Raw genomic sequence first — 8,491 nt, forward strand, 5'->3', positions numbered from 1 at the left:
CTAACTCACTAGTCTCGCTTGGCACGTCGAGTCCCTCCCCTTGCTCGACGAGTCACACCTGGCATGAATCGCAGGGCTACCCCGAATCAACTCGCAGAGTCTCAAGATCAAATCGGTGAGGTCTGCCTTGAACTACAGTCCTCTAATCCCTCTCTGACGCACTAAGTTATTCCCCCAGCTCAGCAAGTCTACTCACTAAGTGATTTATGGGAAACCCTTACCCTACTCGCCGAGTTTTCCCTTGGACTAGGCGAGTTCATGCCATGCACAAACTCAATTGACCTCCTGAGGTCAGATCTGTTCCTTTTATCCATAGATCTGACCTTCCCAAGCCTGATAAACACGTAAAGCTTGAATCTTGACACTCATGGGATGTCTAGGAGGTTTCACTTGGTCATTTAACCCCAAAAATAACATCCTAAGCTCAACACCTCCATAGCTCAACATAAAGCAAGCTCAGATAAACTCTTTAGACCACTATGGGTCCAGATCCGATGTCTCAAAGCGAATAGGGGCCATATTCTCACATTTTCTTCCATTAAAGGACATAAAATCTCTACATTTACGGATTCCTTCAACAAAACAAATAAAGGGGCGATATAGTACCTCAAAGATAGAGTCTTTTTCTCGAAATCCAAAGATGCACCACCTCCTTGGTCTCCTCCAAGCTGGAAACACCTCCTTCTTGCAAGAATTAACCACAAAAATCAAGAAATGGCTCTTTTCCTCTCACAAACTCTCTAGCTCTTTTAGGGTTTCTCTTTGGGGCTTGGTAGCCACAAATGACGGCCCTAAGGGCCTTTAAATAGGTCCCAAACCTGGCAAATTAGGGTTTCATTATATAGATTGGACTCGCCGAGTCCAGTCATGAACGCGTATGAGAATCCGCAACCCTACTCAGCGAGTCTCAGCACCAACTCGCCGAGTCCGTCCACAAACTCCAAAATAAATGAATAAAATAACATACCCAAGAATCCAGATGTTACAATTCTCCCCCGCTAGAATCAGACTTCGCCCTCGAAGTCTCACTCTGCAAACAACTTTGGATGCTGCTCACGCATCTCGTGCTATGGCTCCCAAGTCAGCTCCGGCCCTTTCCGATGCTGCCACTGGACCTACACCAGAGGAAATTCCTTGTTCCTCATAACCTTGATCTTTCGATCCCTAGTTGCCACTAGTCTCTTAACTTAATTGAGACTCACATCCACCAGAATATCCTCTAATGGTACCACTGCCTACTCATCGACTATACACTTTCTCAGCTGCGACACGTGGAAGGTGTCATTAATCTGACCCAACTCTGCAGGTAGCTCCAAACGGTATGCTACCCTGCCTACTCTCGTAATCACCTTGAAAGGTGCAATATATTGGGGCCCCAACTTTCCCATCTTCCTGAATCGTATCACTGATTTCCAAGGAGAGACCTATAGGAGCACGAAGTCACTGACCTGAGACTTGAGCTCGGACCAGCGCTTGTTCGCATAACTCTTTTGGCGACCATGAGCGGTCAACAACCTCTGACTGACCTACTGAATCTGATCGGTTGTCTGAAGCGCGATCTTTGTACTACCCATCACACATTTCCCTTCCTCTCCCCAGCAATTGGGGGTCTGGCACCTCCTCCCATACAACAGCTCAACGGGTGGCATACCGATGCTCGAATGAAGGCTGTTGCTATAGGAAAACTCATAGAACCTTAACCCCCTAGTTGAACTTCCATTCTTACCCATGACATGATTCAGAATATCTCACTAACTTCCTTCTCGTGTCAACTATCTTGGCCCAGTGACACACAAGTCAAAAAATTCTTTTAACCTCATGGTGATACGAAAACTACATGCTACTATATCGTGTCAACTATCTGGGCCCAGTGAACTTCCATGGTGATACGAAAACTACAATCCAACCGAAGATCGACTCAACCCCGATCTATGATGCCTGTTGCGCATATTACATGTGCATCTCGCGGTATCTCCCGTACCCGATTACTGACCTGTACAGGTTTTAGACATCACACGACAACAACACCCTTATCCAAGAATTCACCTCATAATTCCAAAATTTCATCTCGTAGACCCATGCACCATCAATGCCACACTCAACTCGAGTGTTTGGGCCGACCCAAATTTGGAACCTCACTATCCAATAAGATACTCTTCTCATGTCTCGGTCTGCGCCCCGTGCAATACCACTTATGACAACCCAAAATTTCCATTCTGAACAAACCATATCAAGCCAATAGATGTAGATCAGTTACAGTGAAAATTCAGACTTCGAGTATAAGTTTGACAGTTTTCAGGATTTACACTTAAGAAGATATTAGGAGAGTGGTTGCACTAGGGTTTTGTGCAACATTGTTATTCCATTACTCTAAGACATTAGAGTTCGTTCCAGGAATAAAAATATTTTCTGCCAAATATCTCAAGACTATAAATAGAATTCTGAACAAAATTGGTTCATTAGTTGAATTCCAATTAGAGAAAAGCCAAATTCCCTCTCACGGATCTTCGGTTTTTTATACCAAAATGTGAGTAACTCTTTCTAGTAATGTTAGAAAGCTTTATATGTGTTTATATCATGATTTAGAAGGCTAAATCACTAGATCTAGGAGCTTACTCCCCAAGGTGTTCTTGGGTAGTAAAGTCCTGAAACGAAGCCAAAACCGACCCTTGTGTTATGATAAAGCCTTAGACTCATATGTATACATGTTAGGGACAAGAAAACAACCAAAATCAACCCAAGTTTGGGAGTTTACGGCCCTAGATTATCATTGGCCGTAAACTCCAAATTCAAACAGTAAATGGTACTTTTAAGGCTCCTAAAGCCTTAGACAATTACCTAGACTTCTTCCCATTAAATCTAGGGGATTAAACACATCAAAGAACACAAACAAAGGAGATTTTACGGCCCAAGTGTATCTTAGGCCGTAAACTCCATTGAAATGGACAAAAGGGTGTTTTTATGACACCTAAAGCCCTAGACCTTTACAAGAAATTATTTCCACTCAAACGAGGGACCAAAACTCACCAAAATCACTTATCAAAGTGAGTTTACAGCCAAGAGAATGCTCTTGGGCCGTAAACTCAAAAGAATGGCACCAAAGTGTGCCTAGGGTTCTCATTAGCTTTAAACAATTGTCTAGAACATGTCCTTCAAAAGCAAGAGGCTTGAAAACAACAAAAACACCATATACTTAGAGTTTACGGCCGTAAACTCTAAGGGGAATGGCCTTAGGGCCGTAAACTCCTATTTGGAGTATTTCTAGACCTCAAACCCTTCCAAGGACTTAGCCACCAAGTTGGAATAATTCTAGGAACCATTTGGGACTTCAAAACACACCATACCCCCATGATTAGGAGTTTACGGCCGTCAACTAAAGAGTTTACAACCGTAAACTCCATGTGTGATGTTCTATGGGGAGTAAATTCACATATAGGGTTCTTTGGAACCCTAAACACAAGTACCTTGTCCCACATTAGCTTAGATGCAATCCTTAGGGCTTAAAAACACTTATATAAAGTGTTTATTATATCTAGGATGTCTTAACGTTATCAATTATTCATTTGAGTCTAATTGAGTGCATATATGTGTGATTATATGTTCGTTAGGATTGTAGTGTGTGTACAACTCCTCGCTTGACACTTAGCCATCCTATACCGTTTAGTTCATTCCAATCACCAACTACAGGTGAGTTCATACCCCTAATCAATGTTTTAAATGATTTTAAATGCTTTAAAGGGGGGGGGGGGGGAATACAAGTAGAAACAAACATGTTATTAAATCATTGTTATGTATTTTATAACTATGTTTGTTATTTAACAGATTTCACATACTACAAAATGTGCTGCATGAAATGGTTTTAAATCTTAAAAACACATTGTTATGTATTGTTTTACCTTTGAAATGTATATTAAAATGACATCAAGTCATTGTTAATTATTGTTCAAAACTCATAAGATGTCTTATAAAACCATTTTACATTATTGAACTAAACTATGCATGTACACTTATATTCTTATATATGTATTGATGTTATAGTTTATAGTTTCCATTTAGTTTCTCACACCCTTGAGTAGTCAGAGTGTATAAACCTACTTGAACAACCAATTACCTTCCAGTAAGTTATCATAGGGATAATTTGGAGATATCAAACATAATTCCTATTACAAGGAATCACACAAGAGTCAGTTCATTCATGAGTCTATACCATTACATTACCTGATACATGAGTACCTTTACATTTGATTACATGATACATGAGTACGTTTACATATACTTACATGATACATGAACACGCTTACATGAACGTATTACATGAGTACCTTTACGTAGATACACTTAATTGTGTACATTAACCTGATTACTTGTATCTCAAATTGCGAGGATGATTTATTAGTACCTTCTGTGTAAATCTTCCTCCATATCCCTAGTACCCCGGGATATCTAGACAGGACCCTATCCCTAGTACCTCGGGATACCTAGATGGGCCCCTATCCCTAGTACCTCGGGATATACGGACGGGACTAACCATTCCGGAACCCATCTGTTAGCAACAATAGGTGATGAACATCTACGGATGCCTACAGTTATTACTTATACTAGGAGTACTTTTATAGGGACTAACCCTTCCTTCCCCCTGCGGCTGCTACAGAGGACAATTGGAAAACCTTCGGATTTTCATTAGGTTATATAGGTCGTGTTAACCCTAGTACCTTGGGATAACAGTTACATATGATGTGTTAGTCCTAGTACCTAGTGACAACACTTACAGTAGTACATTTTCCTGTTTACTTTATTTTGTGATTCTTTCACATAAACGATGAGTTAGACTAAGTACTTTAGTACTAAACAATTAAAGGAAAACTATCATTTTACTTACAAAACATTCGGGTCTTGGTAGAAGACTACATCTCAAACTGATAGGAAATAAGGGATTTTCTAGGGTTTTTCATATGTACATCAACATTTTCATCTAATGATTTACAAGGCCTCTATAACAGATTTTCACAAACAAGGCAATGACACTTATATACTTATGAATTCACCAGCTTTAAAGCTGATACTTGCTTTCAAAATAACTTGTATTTTCAGGTCATCAGTAGACGGGTATAGAGGCCAAGTTTTGAGAAGACGGAGCTGACAAATCTCATCTTTTATTTTGATTGTATATTTTTGGTGTCTTACTACAATGAAAGAAACACACACGTATTCAAACTTTACTTATAACGCAATGGATGATATTGTTGCTTGTTTATTATATTACATTGTTGTGATACTGTACATGACGTCCTCCACCCCTGAACGTTTCCGCCGTTTGTGGTTTTGGGGTGTGACAAATTAGTATCAGAGCATTGTTTATAGTGAAGTAAGTATATCAACCCATAAAAGATATACTAACTATAAATACATAAGGGACTAAAAATACTCTGACCAAGAGTTTATACTTTAAATAGTAAAATATTTAAGTAAGTATACGTGCTGCATTCATACTAAAATCAATGTCACTAGGACAGTACAAAAGAATTACGATTGTTGGGCAACACAAGCGGGCTTAGAGACATATGGTCAAAACTGGGAAGATATAGCCTGATCACCTATATTATCCGAGGGTTGACTAGCATGTGCCTAAGTTTAAGTGTGTGGTTGCAACAATGCTAAAATCTTACCAACCCTACCACAATGAGAACAATAGAACATAACATTAAAATTTAAAATACTATAGGAGTATTTGGTGTTACTAGAAGTACTTTATACTTGAGAATTTAAAACGAGATCTTCATTACTAAGTTGATAGTTGCTAAGTGGATACACTAAGGCTATATGTAATTAGGATGTTATAGACTTAGAATCTGTGATAATTTTGCCTTACCCCTATTCTGTGTGAATTTGGAATTAAGGTCACTTATTCGAAGGTCTATCCTGTTTAGATTTCACATAGCTGGTATGCACTTCAAAAATAGAAATGTAACTAATGAAGGTTTTCTAAATAATTATCTAGATAGTTCGTCTAATAATTATTCTCCTACCCTAAATTCTCGCATAGAAAACATAACTAGACTCCATCCCCTCGACAACCAGTACCTTCCGAATGAATTCATAGCTGGTTGGTTTGGAGAATAACCAGAGAATGATCATCCTTTTCCCCTTGAATGATCACCATGATGAAGACCTTTCGTATGATGCTAACTCCGAAGCAGAGGTTGAAAACCTACCCCGAGCAGCTCCCTTTCCAATTCCTAACCCTCGTCCGGCTTTTCGTGGCCTGACCCTGAGTGAGTGGAATGCTTGGAAACATGGAGCCAAGGACAAGATCAGTCTATGCCATTTGATGGCGACCGAAGCTTTTACGACTTGAGCAATGGGGGCTCAGCAGATAGAGTCTTGCAAATCTTGGTCCGCAGAGTGGCCCGAAATGAGATTCAAGGCAGGACAGCCCTACATCAGATTACAGAAGTAGTCGTCTATGCTAGAATGTATACCCTCCACACCATTCATCTAGAAGATTCACATGAGAGATTAGAGAGAAACCATGAAACCCTGCTGCAAGCACTGGCCGAATCACGAGCCGAAGTCATGGAACTTCGAGTACGCCTTAGGGTGTACGAAAGACACCTACTTGTTACGGAACGTCAACTGATTGAACTGAGACTTCACCAGGAGGATGACCGTCGCCAGTAGTAGACGCTTTACTTTATCTCCCTTATAAAAAGGAATCGTTTTCTTCTGTCTATGCCTGATGTGGCATTTTCTATGAAATTATCTTATTCCGTAAGTACTTTAGCTAGGTCTTTATGCTGTCAGGAACTATATTCTTCGTGATGAGATTAAACTTACCTTTAATCTATAAAGATCGATTAGATCTTGAATAAGTATATAAACATAAACAATATGAATGCAATAAAAAGAATAAGTCAAGATGGAATCAAACATGTCGAATGATTAAGCAAAATCCTCAGAAGAGCTCGATTATGAACATCAACTGTAGAGGATTGGAAGGTTACAGGAACGATCAAAGAAACCTATTATTGTCTAGATGTATCGCTATTTTCAGATCTCTAAAAACCTTAACCTAATATGCATGCAAGCGTAAACTTATATACAAAACATAAAAGGTTCACGGTTGGAAAGGCCCAAACCGGAATACAAAGTAACATAATCCGTCGAGCCCAAAAGACGCAATCTTCAAAATAATTTTCAGCCCAACAATCTCCCCCTTTGCGTCAATTTGGAGCGAGACCTTCATTCTCTTTTCACAGCAGAGGGCTTCTTTACCGTTTCAAAAATCTTCGGTATTAAAGCCAGAATATGATGCCTGAAGGTGATATACCAACGAAGCATGTCAGTGAAGTTCTTCTTGTCTGCTGTTGAGTTCTGTTTGCATCGGTGAATGATATTGATAATATGCTCCAGACAATCTGTAGAAAACAGATGTTTGTCTACTAAAGCAAACAGAAACTTATGCTTGTCGCCTCTGGTGAACATAACCTTCAGATTATAAGAATCAATTTGCCCTATCTTCATTTTATGAACATCTCCAGTCTTGGAAGTGGGCTTGACGGTCGGTTTCTTGTTCATAACTTTTGCTATTTCCTGATCCATAGTGGCGAGCTCATGGACGTAGGAAGCCAACATTCTTTTAAGATGTTTAAGAATTGGTTCATACTCTCTTTGGTTGGAGAGAAGAATGTTGTATAGAAAAATCCAATCATGCGGATTCAGACTGGGAAGATCTGCCAGAGAAATAAGATGTTCTGTGTTGGCCGTTCCTCTGTTGATTTTGAAATTAACGTTCACAAATTTCCCAGCCTGTGTCGGTTTCAGTACCTTGACCTTATTGATTTTCTGAGCACTCCATGTCAAGTACTGCGGTTGACCATATTTCAGATTGAAATCTATTAGCTCTCTGTCAACCTTCAGGTTCGGATGAGGGACATCGGCAGTGACATCAAAGCAATGAAATGTGAAAGCTTTGCGCGTGATGGGCATGTCGAACTGCGAGTCTTTTGTATTTTCACACTCAAGGATGCAATCGGTTCCAACCAATATATGGAAGGAAACTCAATCGCTTGAGTGATGAGTGTGTCTCTGTCCCAATCTGGGAATAGAGTCTTCTTGGCTTGAATGGCCACCTCATCCTCCCTGATCTTTCTTTCCCTGGCCTCGGCTTCTCGAGTTATCCTTAGAGTTTCATCAAGCTCTTTGTCCATTTTCTTGCGTTGAAGAGCTTCAGTGATAGTTTCGTCTGAATCTGATTCACTCTCAACTAGGACTTGTTTCCCAGAACCCTAAGCTACATTAACCTTCGGTTCTGTCTTGGACACACCTTCCTCTCCCCCTTGTCGCGGAAGAACAAGCTTCTTCGAGACACCCTTCATTTCACTTAAGATATTAATAGCAGGAAGGAGTTTCGCCTGGAGATGCTGTCTAATAGTGAGAATTAGGAAGGGATCATGGGTGTCAAGAACATTTGTTAGCATATTCTTGACATCAC

This window comes from Lactuca saligna, chromosome 5 (assembly GCF_052625555.1).
Source record: "Lactuca saligna cultivar CGN05327 chromosome 5, ASM5262555v1, whole genome shotgun sequence".
NCBI lineage: Eukaryota > Viridiplantae > Streptophyta > Magnoliopsida > Asterales > Asteraceae > Lactuca > Lactuca saligna.